General features: G+C 38.3%; 1 long non-coding RNA gene across 1 annotated transcript; it reads left to right on the forward strand.

Annotated features, from left to right (window-relative positions):
- The first annotated feature begins 2964 nt into the window (after nt 1–2964).
- On the forward strand, nt 2965–4638 carry LOC145094712 (uncharacterized). The gene is made up of 2 exons (XR_013703506.1): nt 2965–3154; nt 4191–4638. It is a non-coding gene; the product is annotated as an uncharacterized LOC145094712 (long non-coding RNA).
- Nucleotides 4639–19034: the final 14396 nt, after the last annotated feature.

The raw sequence follows: 19034 nt of genomic DNA on the forward strand, positions 1-19034 counted from the left end.
CACAATATCGCATACATTTGAATATCAGTTCGTTTAAACGAACATAGTAAGATTCTATTGATTCGTTATCCTTCTACTTGAACTCAGCCAATTCCATCAAACACTGCTTCACATAGCTTTTCTTTGTCTTCTCATTGCCTTGATATTTTTATTTCAGTTTGTCCCAAATCTCCTTTGTTGATTTACAACTTCGGAAGTAATTGTAAACTACTGGTGGAAGACCATCACGTAGTTCACGAATACATTTCATGTCATTCTATTCCTGTTTATCCTTTCGAACAGCCACATCAGCAGAAGAACCAAAAATTCCAACTTCTTCAAGCCATCGGCATGATAATTTCCACTTTTGATGCATCTCCAAAGGTCTTCATCTATTCCATTTAGATAGTCCTCCATTTTGTCGGCCCACTACTTGTAGTATTCTGGAATAAGCATTTGAATCTTCATTGATGATCCAAGCAAGTGTGAGAAACTTGACATAGTGTTCTTGTTGAAGTTTGTCATTGTTGTATGAAAAAATATGACTTTAGATTCAAAAAGAGATCTGAAATGATAATTAAATAGAAATTGACCAGTAATTACTCAACAAAAGAGTGCAAAATCGAAAAAAACAATCAATTGAAACAAGTTTTCTGATTCAATATTGCAGAATACTTTGAATCGAAAAGAGCGATTCAAAAAAATATGAAAAACACAAGAAAACTGAAATTGATTGGATGAATCTTGCTCTGATACCAATTGATGTGAGTTATAATCGAGAAACGAACATGAAATCAATCAAAGAAAGCAGTAAGAACACATCATGTAAATATGATCTGAGTGGCTCGTATTAGTCTAAAAGAGTACAAGATATTTGAGAGTGTTTACAAACTGAAGAGCACAAAAAAAAATCTCGACTCTAGTACCTACCCTATTTATAGGGTACAACAGACTCAACGAAAAATACAAGGACTATACATTCTAGCTTTGAATACCAACAATGCCTTGTAAATACATATAGAGTCGAAATCACTAGGATTTCAAACCCTTACAAACTTAACATATTTTGACTCCTCACTATCTACGTTTTGACCCCTGTAGATTCAATGGTAAATGAAATATACTTTTGGAGAGATCAAGCCACCCATCCACATTGAAATGGTAAATTCTATGCAATGCATTTCTATAATTGATTCTTTATCTTCCTACAATGTTATATTAGGTAGGCACTATATCCATGACATGAAAGTGGTTCCGGTGACGTACCATCAATGCATCGAGATGCCTACCCCTTGGGGGACAGTGAACATCATCGGTGTAACACCGACAGATTCGGGCTAGTCAATCTAGAGATAATAATCATTAAAAATGACTTTTTGGTAGAAGATTATTTAGGATAAATAATATTAACCAAAGTTATATTGTATATCACAAGGATTTTGTACATATAAATAACGTTGAAATCCGACTTATAATAAAGAAATTATGACCCGTTGAAGTTTCGCGATTAAACCGGCACGGCTCTACGTAACGTAAAAAGTGAATTTTTTACAAATTACTTTTTAGCCTTAGTAATCTAAACTAAATTCATAGTATTTGTTAAACTGACAGTGTGCATAAAGAGAACGTCCAAATCTGACTTCATAAGAGGAAGTTATGGTTTTTCGAAGTTTCAGCATAGCAGTATACATCTATGAAATCGAATTTTAGATCGGTCAATTTTTAGCCAAAATGATCTAAATGAGAATTGAATATCTAATTAATAGGAGTTCAGCGATAAAAAGAAAATCAAAAATGGAGTCCTTATGTAGAAGTTATGAATTTTACACGGTCGTTATCAATATAATCTTCTCAGACCGTTAAATTTAAAATCGGCCAAGAATTAGCCAATGGGGTCAAAATGAAAGTTGTCGATCTATGCGTCGATATAAGGAACGTCAAAAATGGAGCTCGTATGTGAAAGTTATAATTTTTTAAGATTGGTTGTTTTACATGTGTCCTGCGTCACGTGTCAGCACCAGGAGAAGCCTTGGTGCCTACGCAAGACTCACGACGTGAAAGGCATGTCTCACGACATGAGAGGCCCTTGGACAACCTATAAATAGAGCCAAAATTCACTCATTTCATCACACCTTTCCATTCCATTCTCACCCAAACCCCCCAAGGTCCTAAGACCTTTTCTATAGCACTTCCTAGGTGTTAGTAACGAGCCCCGGAGCGCCGGAAGCCCCCGAGAACAAGACCTTTCGGCTCAGAAGTTCTGCCCGCACAGAGCTTGGCTCCTCGCTAAACCCCCAGTAAATGATTTATGCTTACCATACTTTAAGTATCACTTATGTTTAAGTTCATTATCGTTTTTATGAACCTATAAACAAGATTTATCAGTGATTCCAAGTCGTTATACTGATTAATCTACTTACATGGATGATGTCTAGGTTGTGATTTAGTGAGGTGTTTAAAGTGGCATTTCCAAACAGTATACTTCATATACCAAAAGGACCCTACCTCCGATATCACTACTACAAAATGAGTCTAATGCGACCTTTTAGATGCAACCTTTTCACAACAGTTTCATTTGATTATAAAAAAGGTTTCTTCGAACAAAAAGGTTGCACTAGAAGATTTAATGCAACTTTGCTTTTAAAAAGTTACAAATTTTATTGAAAATTGTAACTTTTTTTTAAAAAAGTTGCAAATTTTATTGAAAATTGCAATTTTTTTTAAAAAAGTTGCAAATTTTATTGAAAATTGCAACTTTTTTTTAAAAAGGTCGCAAATTTTATTCAAAATTGTAACTTTTTAAAATTTAATTGAATACTGCAACTTTTTAAAAAAGTTACAAATCTTATTAAAGGAATTGTAGGTTAGGGTGGAATGTGCACAAGGCTTTAAGCACCAAGGACCGAAAGTGAAAAATGAAACCCTAATTACACATAGCCAAATGAACCGACGGGAAGCTCTTATTTCTTTGTTCTGTTACCATTCCAACGACGTTAACCCTCCTGCCATCTACTCTATCGATTGTGAAGCTGCTATATGGGAGGGAGAGATATACTTATTGACAAAAAAATGAGGGAGAAGAGCAAGAGAGAAAGACAGAGTGTCGGATGAAGAATCCAGCGAGAAGGAGGAGGCTGCTAAGTTCGTTTCTTCGGTTTTTCTGGATCATTGAAAGGTATGTACAAGCTCTCTAGACTCTATCTTGATTATCGACTCTTCCCGGAGCTGTGTAGGCCGGAACCGCCTCCGACAGCCCTTAAACCGCCGGAAGTTGTTGCTGTGCGGGATTTTTGTTTTCGGGATTATTTCTAATGCTTTTAGTGAGTCTCAAGCCTTCATAATTCTGTTTAAACTTGTACCAAACACTCTTGGTACTTGTGGGGTCAAGTAGAAGCTTTGACTAAAAGAAAACACCATGTTTTGACTTGCTTTGGCCCCAAAGTCCTAAATCGACGGTTTCCTTTCATGAATGGTTTTCCCTAAACTTGAGTCTGGTCTTGGTGGTGTTATTCAAAAGTTAATTTGTTATGACTCTAGTTTAGTAACCAGACAATTTTGAAAGACACGTGAATTGGGTTAGTTATGCTAGGAATAACTGAAAATAGGAATCGGGTTATATGTGTGTCTCGTTGTATATTATTTGTGTGTTTGAATCTAAAAGAAGTTAAGAAAATACAACCAAGGATGGAAAGATTAAAAATACACATTTGAGACCCATTCAACCAATTATTCTAAGGGCTTGATGGGTTAAGCCAATCCCTAAAGCCTAAGATGACTTCTTGATTCAAACATAAATTTGGACATAATTGTTGATCTGTCTTGCAAGGGTTGTAGAGGCTACATGTAACAAAAAGATTGAGATGGATGGATTATATGAGCCATTCATATATATCCTAGAAGTAGAAAGTAAGATGCTATAATCAACTTTTTTTTAATTATATTATTTCTAAGATGAACTTAAATGGAATGGTTCTTGAAAGTTTGTCTTGAAACTGATGTTACAATGTTAGTGGTTTGCTTATATACTCATACACACTGAACTTAAATGCAATGGATTGAATTCTAATTCCTTTCGGCAAGATATTGTTTCTCTAATGTTCTTATACAAATTTAATTTTATTTTATTCAAATGATGGTTGTAAGGTAAGCTATAAGTTTATCTCTAACCCCCATCTATATGATTTAAAACTTATGAAACCTTTTTGTTTTAGTTAACTTGCAGAGACTCTTGGTATATGCAATGGAAAAAAGTGAAGGAGCTTCTAAGGTATATAGTTTATGTTCAAGGTGAAGATGAACACAAGTTTTGGAGTCCCCTGTTAGGTTGCTTCCAGAAAATGATTGTACGTTTTGATGAGAATGGTCCTATTTTCTTGGTAATATTCATTGTATTGTTGGTGATATTCAAGGAAAATGAAGTTGAAAGAAAGCAATTGATTGAAATGCTTAAAGGGATTTAAGAGGGTCACGAAAAAAAAACAAGTTGAAATAGAAGCTGTGCGAATAGATATTAACTACAAATGATTTGCTAATATGATTTACCGTGTATTTTTAGTACATGTCTAGGATGTTTTTTAATACTTTTTTGTGATTATAGTTGACAACTTTGTGTTGACTTTGATTTATGTTTGTTATTTTGAATTTAGAAATTTCAAAGGAGACCGTAGAATTATATAACATATTTATGTTATTGTTATGGTGTAATTTTAGTAGTAATTAATATTTGTTGCAATGTAGTAAAACATATGTAGTGTCTGTATGATTAGACAAAAATTGTTGCATTAGCGTTAGAAAAGTCACAAAAATAAAGTTGCATTCGACTATCAACAAGGTTGCATTTTTTGCAATTAAAGACGTAACAAAGGTTGCATATATCATAGAGAAAGGTTGCAATTCTTTACTAGAAACATAATAAAGGTTGCAATTGATTATTAAAAAAAGTTGCATTTTCATAACTAAAACCATTAAAAAAGTTGCCTCTCAGTGTAAAAAAAGTTGCATATAAGCATAAAAAAGTCGCTTTTGCATAACAAATGTTTCATTCAAAAAGAGTTGCATCTACAAACGTTTTGCAACTATTTTAGAAAAGGTTGCATTTTCCAAAAAAAGGGTTGCTTTAGGTCTAATGCAACTTTACCTAATGCAACCTTTGGTAAAAGGTTGCTTTAGGCATTATGCAACTTTTTTAAGGCCTAATGCAACCTTTTTGTGCGGTCAACGGAAAAGACAATTGCTAGAAGTGAAGCGCTGTCCGAATTACGAATCATCACTTTAACAAGTGAGTGCTTATTACTTTCATCTTACACATAAATATGAAGTATCTAGATAATTACATGTTTTTGTGTTTATTATGTGCTAAGAACATTATGTGTTAGATAAGATATTATAAGATGGTGTTTAAATAATTTAATTATTTTAGTATTGTATACTTATAAATATGTATTGGGTAGCGACGGGTGATGAGAGATAGGTGATGATAGACAGGTCAAAACTAATATGTCAATAATCAAAACATGTCATAATAAAACAACATCAGAGTATAACTCCCAAAGATCTCATCTTCGGAAATCATGGTGTGATGCACTGCAATCATGCCGACTCCTTTCCTTTCGAAGAAGAAGTACCTAAAACCAAAATTGAAAACTGTAAGCACAAAGCTTAGTGAGTTCCCCCATCATACCACATAATCATATACTGTTAGGCATATCTGGGTGCCCGACCTACCCTATCAAGCATATTTGGATGCTCGACCTACCTTTTCAGCCATATTTGGGTGCCTGACCTACACTTCGGTATATTTCAACCGGTTATGGGTTCTATTTCACCCCTACCACTACCACATAATAACATAGGATAAACATACTGTCAGGCATATTTGGGTGCCCGACCTACCCTCCGGTGTATTCCAACCTGTTACGGGGTCTATTTCACCCCCTACCACTACCACATAATAACATAGCAATAAGCACATAAACCATAACAGATAGTGGCATGCCAGACAATTATCACAAAGACAATCATCTTTACTATAAACAACTACTAGTGGGTCGGAATTGGTGCCTTCTACCCACTCATACAGGAAGGTAACTCACCTCAACTGTGTGTGCCGAAATCATACTCCTTGTATGGCTTAGGACTCCTCTCCCTAAAGCATAACAAGTCCCTTAGTTAGTTACCGGGCCCAAGTATGACTCCCTTATGGCCTAACCTCTAACTCATGTCCCAAGGCAAGGTTCCCTAGTCCTTGCCCTAATGTGCCTTTTCCCTCAAGGTCCAATCCATAATAAATCTAAAGCCCAAGTCCATTAATTTAAACTTCATGGCCCAATAAATCCCAGTAAGGCCCAATACCATAAATCCCAGTCCTAAGCCCAGAGGCCTTACTCCATAGTGGGCCATGAGGCCCAACAAATTCAGGCCCAATCTTCTAAGGCCTAAAACCCATGTTAACCATTATGTATGCGTATGCACGGCGTACCTGGCACGTACGCCCGGCACACACTGGCCTTGATCAGAAGCGGGAAACTGACCCGGAATGCGCAGCGTACTAGGGGGTACACCCACCGTTCCTGCCAGTCACCCTAAAGTTCTTCTTTTGACTTAATCCATTATGTCCTAACATCCAGAACATAGATCTAGGCTTCTACAAACATTCTAAAGCATAAAGTTATGAACTTTATGCTTTTGCATGCATGGATGGGGATTAAGACACACATTAAATCCTTAAGCTCACTTAGTGTTCATCTATCACTTGCATGGTTGAGGCTAAACCATCAAGATCCATTTTTTATGGTTTTAAACACCTCCAAGAGCCAAAAAGGAAAGCTCCTATGGACAGTATCTTCTAAAACTCAAAGGACCTCAAGTATGGCATCAAAATGTGACATAAAACACCCCAAAAAACTAGATCTAAGCATGCAATGATCAAGTTTAAAGCTTTATACCTCTAATGGGTCAGAAATGATGCCAAACTTCAGGATCTACAAGCTTTCTGCAAGCTCTTGCTCCTTCTTCAAGCTCATTCTTCTTCAATAACACCAAAATGCTCAAAGCTCAAAATACATGCAATGGAGTTAGGGTTTGAGTTGGGCACTAAGAGAACAAGGGAGGCTGAGAGAATAAGGGTTTGGAGGGTTATAACTTGTTTAAATAGGGGGCAAACCCTAAAATTTAGGGTTTGCATCTGATCACGCTACGCCAAGCGTACTCATGGGTACGCCAAGTGTACGCATGGGGGCTCCCCATTACGCGCCTCTTATATGTATGATGTGCGTACACCTTGTACAACCAGCGTACGTTGCACCCTAAAATCCCAACATTTTAATAATTATAACTTGAATACAAAGAAATATAATACCCGATAAATCCTGGACGTTACATGATGATAACTAGGTTATGATAGATAGGTAATGATAAATAGGTGATGCGAGATGAGAGATGATTAGGAGATGTCATAACCTTGACATGCGATGTTGCAATGTTGCGATGTAGTCATCTACCAGAATATAAATGGCGACCATCGACTAATCTAAACAAGTCATGTGGAAACACCGGCAGGCTCATAACCTGTAGGTGATGAATTATGATTTCAAGCGATGTAATAACTACGTATTCATGCGATGATACTCTAACCCTTACTAGACACATATTAGGGGAGTAATCCCCCGAATCAGTATTGTCCCTGCGATGTAGGCGATGATCCTTAGGAACGAGCATATAAGGAGATGTGATGTAAGGCGATAAAAAGTAAATACGATGTAGGAGATGACCATTAGCATAAATCTTTAGGGAAAAATAAATAAAGAAAATGGGGATGGGTAATCGGGTTGATTGTTTGACATGAAATATGTGAAGAAACAAATTAACTATAGTATTGTGGGTTAAAAACCGTTGGGTCAAAAATATGGTTTATATTTTGCTTTTCTAAGCATTTATTGTTTTTATTATTTGTGCCGAAAATAGTATAGGATTAATTGTAGCTTGGACCGAAAACCCATGTGTTTTCGGTCTAGCATTGGATTATTTGTATTTTAGGCTTGGCCTTAGCTCCATATATATATATATATATATATATATATATATATATATATATATATATATATATATATACATATATATATATATATATAGGGTGAGGAGTGAATGTGAGGGAAAATAGCCAAGGAGCTTAAGTGTGTGTATTCTAAGGTGTGAGAGAAACAAGAGAGAAGAGTGTGTGTGAACTATGTGTATGGAGCATCAATCATTTCGTTAATACATCATAGATTCATCTTCTTCTTCTTCTCCTTCTCTTCTATTTTGATCTAACATCATCCAATTGAATGGGATTCTGCACCATCAATTGGATCTGATTAATACACAAGCAGATTTGGGGACTTACAAGTGGTATATTGTAAGGCCCTAGATGGAAGGATCTTCACCAATGATCAATCAAGCATAAGAAAACAAAGCAGAAATGGAGTAGAAGATGAATGAAATTGAGCTTGCATACGATTAAACACTTGAAACCGTCTGATACAACTCAGGGACCGAAAACTAGCAAAGTACAATTGTATATCTACCCTGACAACCTGACATCTATATATACTGACAAGGACCAAAAACAGTTTTCGGTTAGGAGACCGAAAACTGGTTTTCGGTCACACCTCAACCAAAAGCTTCCTAGACGGAAAACATCAAACATACACAAAACGACTCCAAAATACATCGAAAAATGCCCTAACTCATCCATACATTGATGCCTATCCCAAACCATATATATTGGCCCTTCAATCTCCCCCTTGGTTTGGGGCTAGCATGATTTAGTCTTTATCAACCACCAGCACGTCTGACTTTCCCATAGCTCCATTCCACATCTCCTTTTCAATAATATCAGCAACCATGGCAGTGTATTCCTTAGTAGCAGACTCAAAAATGTCTTCAGCTACCACGATCTGATGAATAGAAAGCTGATGAATATCCCACTTTCCAAACTGTAGCAGATCCCTCTTGTCATATAGACGAATACATCCATTTTTAAGTTTGATGACAACAAAAGCTGTAGTTTCATCAAACACCCAGTATTGCATGGATTGTAGAGATCCATCTGTATGGTCCTGAAGGATAGAAATCTGCTTTACTTTATAAGTAGCGGGCCACATCACAGACCGAAGAGGCTGATTGGTTTTGGGATCAATGACACTCGGGTATACCTTGATGATAGACTCTGAAGTCTTCATTGATGGAAAGCCCTTTGCCACTTGACCTTCCAAAAATAACTTGAACTATGTCGCCTTGGGATCATTTGTTGGATTTGAAAAAGGAGCCTTAGACAATTCCGTAAGATCAACCCTGGTCCAAGAGTGGAAGTCGTGAGCATCTTTATATAATTCGGTATTTCCACTCTTCCTTCTTACAATCCACATTTTCAGAGGGTCATAGAATCCCCATGAGAGTATCCCAGACCTATCACCATAAACGTCTCTGAAGTGATTTTCTCCAAGATCCATAAAGGTGATGTTTGGTTGATCCATGGGAGCATTCTGATCCGAGCTCCTCTTGAACAAAAATTAACCCTTCTCATCAGACTTGGCTAGTTTAGCACATTTTAACGCCACGAAATTTGGAGCCTGCGCTGGTTCTTTGTCAAAACGACTGACAATCGTGGTTGTTCTTGTAGGAGGTGGAACTACGAGAGCATCTTGATTGGGAAGATAGACTCTTGGCTCATTGACAGATGATTTGAATTTGTCACCAAATTCTTCTTCCAGCTTCTTCTTCAAATCATAATAGTTGGCGGTCAACAAACCAAAATGCGTCTAAAGATCGAAGATCTGCTTTGTTTTCTGAGCTTTATCTTCAAGAAGACCAGCAACTTGAATATTGAGCTTGGTGTTCTCAGTTTGAAGTTCTGCAAGCTTGATATCAAGCTCGATATTTTTTTTAGTTCAGCACACTAATCTCCTTTTTCAGCTCAGGCACTGAGGCGTCATCATCTCCAGATATACCTTCCTCAAATGATATTCCTTTTCCGCGTGAGGAGTGAGTTGGACTTAATGGCTGGGCCAAATGAATAGCTAGTCTCTCAGAGACAGTATCATGATAAGGCCTTGGAGGAGACAATCTTAGGCCAGTAGAAGAACCACCAGCTTCATGGATAGAGCTGGTATTCTCTTGAATGGGCATAGATGAGGATGGGGCAAATGTTGTGGATGGAGGAGTCTCTGTGGTTTGAGTAGGGTCAAGAAAAACTAGTCTCACCCTTGGATCAATTTTGCGTCTTTTCATCGGGGACTGGGAGGTCAGGACAAACTGGTATCACTTGTAATTGGCACGGATGTAGGAACCACATAATCAAGGGGAGGAATCCCTGATGATGTGTCCATATGAGTTGAAGAATTAGCCGCTTCAACGGTAATCGGAGGCTCAACTTCTCGATCGTCAGCTTTCTCCCTTATCTCCGGTGTTGAGTTGGCACCATCATCGATATCTTTGAGGAAGTCATCGAGGTCTTCATTTGGCAAAGGGTGCTCAAGTCCACTAAATTGCATCGAAATATCATCTTCGTCGAAACTGGACAGATCAAGATTCTCATACTCATCCTCTTCTCCTCCTTCAGTCTCAGTAACTTCTTCTGTAGTTCCCTCACTGAAGTCACTCTGAACCGCCACATTTGTGAGATCATGCTCTTCAGCAACAATGGTGGATGGAGTAACATTTTCAATCTCATGGTCTGAAACGGTGATAACATCGTCATTCACATTTGCATGTTCTGACGATGCTTGATGAGTTAACATTTGTTCAGACGACCCATGGAATTCTAAAGATTCTGACGGCTCAGTAAACTTTCCAAATTTCACGAGAGGGTACTTCCCATGAAACATGATTTTCCCTTTACGGTTCTGTTTGATTAGGCTCACAGTGTTTGGTCTGAAGGCTTTCATGTCAAGTATTTCTCTTGTCTTGACCAGATCGGGAAATAGGCTGTTGATGAAGATTTGAATAAATCTTGGATAGAGCAGGAATTGATCCTTCGACTTCTTGTTAGCATTAGTAACCATCTCTTCCAAAATAAACCTTGAGAAGTTGAAGTCAATCCTGGCAGCCAATGCAACAATCACCTGAGTATTTCTCGAGGATATTTCGTCTGAACCACCCTTTCTCCCAGATATGCAGTTGACAAATATGTGGGATAGAAACCTCCAGTAAGGAGGTAACAGCTTCTTTAGGGTTGGTGGAAAGACTCCTTCATATCCCATCTTCTCAAGATACTCATCAACAACTCTCAGATCTATATCAGTCAGGTAAGCAGCTTGATCATCAATCTTCAAGATATCTCTAATGAATTGCTCGGAGATAACAGCTTTGTGTCCCCTGACAGAAGCTTCAATCTTCACTGATCCATTGTCTCCAGTCTTAACACTTGCATATTTCCAGAATTCGTTGATCAGGTTTGGATAAATGATGGGGTTCCATGTAACTGCAGTTGAGATGTAGCACTCCCTTAGCATGTACATCATTCATTTGAACTCGTTGTGAGCTACTGGAGGATCATCAAGAAGAATGGACATGTTGTGACTTTCTGCAACTTTAAGACTTGCCATTTTATCTGCACAAAACGAGCCAGGTGAGAAAACATTTGATTATAATAAATTAAAATTGTTTTCTCAATTAAATCCATTAATATTGGCCATTTTAAATTGAATTTTATTAGACAAAAATGGGTTTTCGGTCAAGTCAGTTAGACCGAAAACTCATGGACCGAACACTAGTGTAGACCGAAAGCTAATTAGAACCGAAAAGGCTTAAATGAGCCGGTTTGACTGAACACATCTTCGACAGAAAGTCGTCTGATCCGGCTTGACCGAGAACGGCTCGGCTTGACCGAAATCCGGTTAGCCGATGGACCGAAAACGGCTTCGACCGAAAGCTCGTCGACAGTTCTTGTTTTCACGATTTGGCCAAGATTTCATGTTCGATTCTCGGTAAAAATTACATGGGCATGGTCGGAATCTTCATACCTTCAAGAAAAACAAGTTGATTTGAATAAATAACACAAAAAAAATTCGAGGGTTTAGAGGATTCTTGGAGGTTTTCAGTCAGAGAGAATGAAATGAGGTAAGAACTGATTTCGAAGTCCCTTTTCTTTTATATATCCGGCCCAAATCCGGTTCTTCACCCATGGGCCGATCCCGATATCAATTAGCATTATGCCCAATACTCAAAAAATTTAAAAATAAATCATTTTGAGGATTAACTTCAAACAAAATAAAATAAAATTTTCTAAATTTTACCAATCCTAAAAATTTAAAGAATAAAAATAAAAATAAGATAAAATAAAAAACATTTTCTAAAATTTATCAATCCTAAAAAATGAAAATAAAATAAAATAAAAAATACTAAAATTTTAATTCAAACTAAGTTTAATCCTCTATCTTGAAATTGATTAACTTTTTGTGATATTGGATCAAAGTTGTTAGACAATTATTTTCCATTTATCAGCATCTCTCCTTTCATGAATAGATCTAGTCGATCGTCGGTATTATGATCCACTTAAGCACGAAAAATTGTGACAAATTTTAGGAATGCTATCAGTGACAGGACAGATTGATCCTAAGTTACTAGATAAAAATTCCTAAGGACCATTTATCTGACGACGACCAAGGATATTGTTGTCCGCCTAAATTGAGCAACGAGATCTACAGACAATCTAGAATTGTTCAATTTTAGATGTACTAGAACATGTTTCCCGCTTCCTGACATACCCCAATAATCAAGAACTTCCAAGATACTCCGTACTTTAGGTGAGCAGACTATTATTCATAGAGAGGATAGATTTAGAATGCATATGTCGTATACTCAGGTCGGATCTTTCAATCACGCAGAGAGTGAAACATATGACTGACTAGAAATTTAGAGGGATTTAGAAGTAGAAGGTTGCATATGTTGTATACCAGGTCGGATTATTAATCACCCAAAGGAGACAACATATGGCTAATAGATAGGAAGAATTGCATACATAGAAGATGCAGAGAAAAAGAGTTGCATATGTTGTAGTCCAGGTCGGATCTTTCGATCACACAGAGGAGGCAACATATGACTAACAGTAGGAGAAAAAGAAAATAATTTCCTACAGACCTACTTTATCGGAATTCCCCAGTCATCCCATCAATACCGGAATTAACCATGTCAATTCATCCTCCACGGCAATCTTGGGATCCAAACCACCAACAACACTGCTTTCTCAAGCTTTTCTACTCCTTAAGCTCCTCAAGTTCATATTCCTCAAGTTCAATCCTATGTGACTCATCAGCCCACCTCATACGTTACACCTCAAATGCAACACATTCAAGTTCCTCAACCTCAAACTTTAGCTCAACAAGTTGGTTCTAGTGTTGGTTCATCCCCAGCTCCACCAATTCAATCTCATGCAATCAGTCCTCAAGCTTCATCTTTAAATGAAAAGGAAGAAAATATGGCCCTCGCCACTGGTTTGGAAACCTGATACAATGCTTTTGTGGCCGTAGAACTCTCCCCACAACTCTCATTTTCTGACCTAGACCAGATCCATCCTGAGGATGTGGAAGAGATGGACATTACATGGAAAATGGCCATGGCAGTTTTCAGGGCAAAACAGTTCTCCAAGAAAACAGGAAAGAACAATTGGAGTGTGAATTCCAACAAGAAAGTGGGATTCAACAAAGGAAAACTGCGATGTTACAACTACCATGAGCCTGGACATTTTGCAAGGGAATGTCCAAAACCAGTTCGAAGAGAGAATTCTGAACGAACCATGGTGTCGGTGACCTATGCAACAAGGGATCTTCTTCAAGCAATCAGACTGCTAACTTGGCGATGGTGGCCCAATCCTTTAATTGGGAAGACCAAATTCAGGCTCTGAATATTTCAGGACCTGAAAATGCACATCTTGCCCAGATCAAGAATGGTGTGGAAGAAGAAACAGAAAAGGATCCTGAAGAAGAGATGATGAATCTTCAGTTTGCGTTCATGGTGCAAACCACTACAGAGCCTGCCAAACCCGAGGTTAGTGAAATTGGTTGCTCTCAGTCTTGTATTAAAACTACTAAATTTTTGCGAGACCAAATTGAATTAATAAAGAGAGAGAACGAGGACCTTAAATATGAGGGTTACACACTTAGGAAAAATCAAAAGCCTTTAAAGACACAATTAGAAAATAACATAAAGGACTTTAAGAAACTGCAAGAGGATTACAGCAACAAATGCGAGAACTATGATCATCTCAAAAGAAAATTTGTTGTTATAACCGCTGAACTTGACACATTGAAAAATCGTCTTAAAAATGCTGAATTTATTTTTAACAAATTCGATGGGTCAAGTGAAATGGTTGCAAAAATGATAGAAGGACAGATGCAGTGGAAGGATATTACTTGTGGTAATCAGATAAAAGTAGGATTAGGATTTGAGAGTGTCCCCCCTCCCTTCAATCATAATTACACTGTTATTCCCTTGTCTCAAGAAGAAATTGACGGAGAACCTTTCATGGTTTATGGGAAATCAGCTTCTGAACAAGCAACACGACCTAATGATAAAATCTTGGATACTAAAATTTCTACCTCAAGTGCAGATAAGTCATAGTTCAGGGGGAGCAAGAAGCTGAAAAGTCTGAGTCGAATAATTTTGTGCCCAAATTTGGTGTTGAATTTTGTGATGAATCTTTGTTAGATTCAAACACTAAAGTTTTTGTTTCTGGTGGTGTGTTGCTTCACACTGATAATTTTGAAAATAATGGTGTTGTTTCTGATAAAGTTGCTAAATCTGATTTGGATGCTTCTACATCTTCCACGTTTGCTACACAATCTAGTGCTTGTTCTTGCAAATGTGAAAATGCTAGAAAAGATAATAAAGACCATAAATCTGACAAGAGCAGTACTCAATCCAATGATAATAAACAAATTTGCTTCAATTGTGGTACTGCTGGTCATATTGCCAGAAATTGTTTAAACCGGATGTTTGTGCATCACATGTTAAAAAGGGGAGAGAATGAGTCTAGAGGACGATCTTTAATTAGAAAATCATCCAGAACCAGATCTCGAGATGATGACTGGAAAACAAATCAAAACAAGAAAATGGCAGGTTTTCAAAAGAACAAATAGGTTTTCAATAAATTCACAAATAGTTTGCCAAAGTCGACCCAAGCTAAGCCAAAGTCGATTTCGTCAAAGAGTAGGTCTGGATCTTCAAACTCTTCGAGTAGAAAATCCACCTACTCAAAGCAAACTGAAAAGAAAACTGTTTCAAAACCTAAATATCAATGGATACCAAAATTAAAATCTGATCAGTCATCATCCTCCTCTGTATCTGTTGAACAAGGAAAATCAAAAGAAAAATTGAAAGATGACTCTGTGAAAGTTAAGGGTCAACCCAGGACTGTAATGACCTGGGTCCCCAAATCTAAATGATTCCGCTCATCGTGCAGGGACAGTTACGAAGGAATGTCGTCAGATGCTGGTATGTCGACAGCGGCTGCTCCCGGCACATGATTGGAGATATCTCCTAACTACGAGACATTCATACATTTAATGGGGGATATGTCTCCTTCACGAGCGGAGAAGGCGGAAAGATAACGCAGAAGGGAATGGTGACCAACAGAGTGCTCAGTTTTGAGAATGTCAATTATGCTCCTAAGCTGAAGCACAGTCTTCTGAGCGTCTCTCAAATCTATGACAAGGGTTACTCAACACACTTCACCGATAAAGAATGTCTAATCTTAAAGTCAGGCATTGTCATCCCGGAGGAATGGATTCTCGTAAAATCAAAGCGGGATGGGAATGCCTATATTATCGACATGAACAACAATGTACCCAATGAAGTCACTTGTCTCTTTTCCAAAGTCTCAGAGCAAAACGCAACGTTGTGGCATCGTCGACTTGGCCATGCAAATGCAAAGAATCTAAATCGTCTTGCTAAGAATGAAATGGCCCACGGTCTGCCTGTCAGAGATTTTATTACCTTTGAAAAATGTGTTTCCTGTGCTCAAGGTAAACACCATCAGAAACCATATCTGCCAAATCAGGTCAACTCCATCAGTCAGGTGCTCCAATTGTTGCATATGGACTTGTCGGTCAACATCCTCAGCATCAACCGAAATTTATATTGTCTCGTTGTGATAGACGATTTCTCTCATTTCACGTGGGTCTCTTTCTGTCCAACAAAGTTGGGATCGCCAATCTTATCAAGAAGTTCATTGTGATGATCGAGAACCAAATCAACAACCAAGTGAAAGCTCTACGTACAGACAATGGAACAGAGTTCAAGAACGTTGTTTTTGATCATTTTTGCGCTGAGAAAGGGATCGTGCGTCAATTCAGCTCTGTCCGGATGCCACAACAGAACGGTGTTGCTGAGCGGAGGAATCGGACATTACAAGACGCCGCAAGGACGATGCTTTGTGATTCTAAACTTCCAGTTTTCTTTTGGGCGGAGGCGATCAACACAGCTTGTTACGTTCAAAATCGTGTCTTGATCAAAAAAGCACAGATGAAAACACCGTATGAGATTCTCTATGGACACAAGCCATTTGTCAGCCATTTCCGAGTATTTGGCTGCCCTTTCACCCTTCTCCACTTGGAATCCAACCCAAAGTTCAATGTCAAAGCTGATGATTGTTATTTCGTCGGATACACTGCTCGTACTGCTTACCGGGTATACACCAAGAAGACGAAGCAAATCGTGGAGTCTTTCAATATTCGCTGGCTTAAAGAGAATGAGACCAACGCTAGGGTGGGTCCTGATTGGCTATTTGACTACACACCTCTATTTAAATCCTTTAGCGGGTCGTATGATAATCAAGCTGGGTCAACCTTTGGCTCGAAGACTATCATTGAAGACGAAGATGAAGAGGTTGTCTACAGACCACCATTGGTTTCTTCTGATCCTCTGGTGGTGTCTATTGTTCCAATTGCTTCTCCTGAATCCTCAACACAACAATCTGCTCCAGATGTTGACGCTACTCCTCTAACTCCAGTTGAAAGAGAGTTCATGAACCAAGATGCTTCTATTGTCACTTAAAATCTAATGGAACTTCTCCTTCCCGAACAGATCGTAGATGAGTTTGTAGCAAATTCACCACACGAAGCTGGTACATCTACTGTGGATTCTTCAGCACATGACGGACTTATTAATATTCATAATCTTCCCGTCTCATTCAATGACATCAATCACAAAATCCCCCCTCGCATACAGCGCGATCATCCGATAGAAAACGTCATTGGCCAGCTGGGCGACGGAGTTCAAACGAGAAGCCAGAGTGGAGACGTCAACACATGTCTCAATTCTTGCTTCATTTCTCAAATAGAGCCCAAGAACGTCGTAATGGCTTTGAATGAGCCCGGCTGGGTAAATGCCATGCATGACGAGCTCAATTAATTCGAAAGGCTCAGGGTTTGGAAGTTGGTGGAGCTACCTAAAGGCAAGAAATCTCTCAACACTAGATGGGTGTTTTGGAACAACCAAGATGATTCGGGTGTCATTGTACGTAATAAGGTGAGATTGGTGGTTCGTGGGTTCAGATAAATTGAGGGTCTTGATTACACAAAAGTCTATGCTCCGGTGGCGCGCTTGGAGGCTATTTGTATCTTCCTCGCTTATGCTTCCCACATGAACTTCATCGTATATCAAATGGATGTCAAGATGGCTTTCTTTTATGGCAAGGTGAAGGAGGAGATTTATGTTGACAACCTCCAGGGTTTGTTAACTCAAAACTTCCTAACCATGTCTACAAGTTAGACAAGGCTTTGTATGGACTACATCAAGCTCCCAGAGCTTGGTATGCTACCCTCACACAGCACTTGCTCGACCATGGTTATTCCCGCGACACTATCGATTAGACCCTCTTCATCAAGCATGTCGGTGCAGACCAGATTCTTGTCCAAATATATGTGGACAATATCATTTTCGGGTCGACGAGTCCTCAGCTATGCAAGGAGTTCGAGGGCGTCATGAAAAAGTGGTTCGAGATGAGTTCATTGGGGGAAATGACCATGTTTTTGGAGCTTCAGGTCAAACAATGTTCAGCCAAAATCCTGATTCATCAAGCCAAATATGTGGACGATATGCTCGAGAAGTTCGGGTTCAGAGACGCTAAACCTGCTTTGACGCCCATGACGGAGAGACCACTGCTGACTCCTGATCTTGAAGGCGAATCCGTAGATCAAACGTACTATAGATCGATGATTGGATCGCTGATGTATCTGACTGCGAGTCGCCCAGACATTTGTTTGCAGTCTGTCAATGCATGCGCTACCAGGCTAATCCCAAACTGTCTCATCTTATTGTTGTTAAAAGGATTTTTTGGTACCTCAAAGGCAGCCCAAAACTGGGTCTTTGGTATCCAAAAAATTCCAAATTTGATCTTTATGCTTTTGCAGACACCAATTATGGAGGTTGCGAGCTTGACAGGAAATCAAATTCAGGCGGATGTCAATTTCTCGGAGATAGGCTGGTGTCTTGGCAATGCAAGAAGCAGAATACTGTCTTGACCTCAACAGTAGAAGTAGAACATGTAGTTGCGTCTGCCTGTTGTTCTCAAGTCATATGGATTCAACATCAGCTGTTGGATTACGGTTTGAATTTTCAAGAAACCCCTATATTTTGTGATAATGAGGCTGCGATCCAAATTGCTAAAAATCCAGTCCAGCACTCAAAAACCAAGCACATCGATATCAAAGTTCATTTTATCAGAGATTGTTATGAGCGCTCGCTCATTCGGCTAGAACAGGTTCACACTGATAATAATGTGGCGGATCTGTTCACCAAGCTGTTTAATAAAGCTCGATACAATGTGCTGGTAAACTTTTTGAAAATGATTCGCTTTGAGGATTAATTTTTGGTTAGGTTAGTTTACATTTGCACATTTTAATTTCATTCTCTCCCATGCACAAATTTAGGGGGAGAAATAAACAAAAACCTAACAAAAATTAAAAAATTAAAAAAAATCCAAAAACAACAGAAAATCAGAAAATCCAAAAACATTAGAAAAATAGAAAAATCAAAAATATTTTTGAAAAGTGATGTGATGGGAAGTGATATAAAACTTG

Source organism: Lactuca serriola, chromosome 3 (assembly GCF_051521515.1).
Source record: "Lactuca serriola cultivar US96UC23 chromosome 3, Lser_US96UC23_V15, whole genome shotgun sequence".
Taxonomy (NCBI): Eukaryota; Viridiplantae; Streptophyta; class Magnoliopsida; order Asterales; family Asteraceae; genus Lactuca; species Lactuca serriola.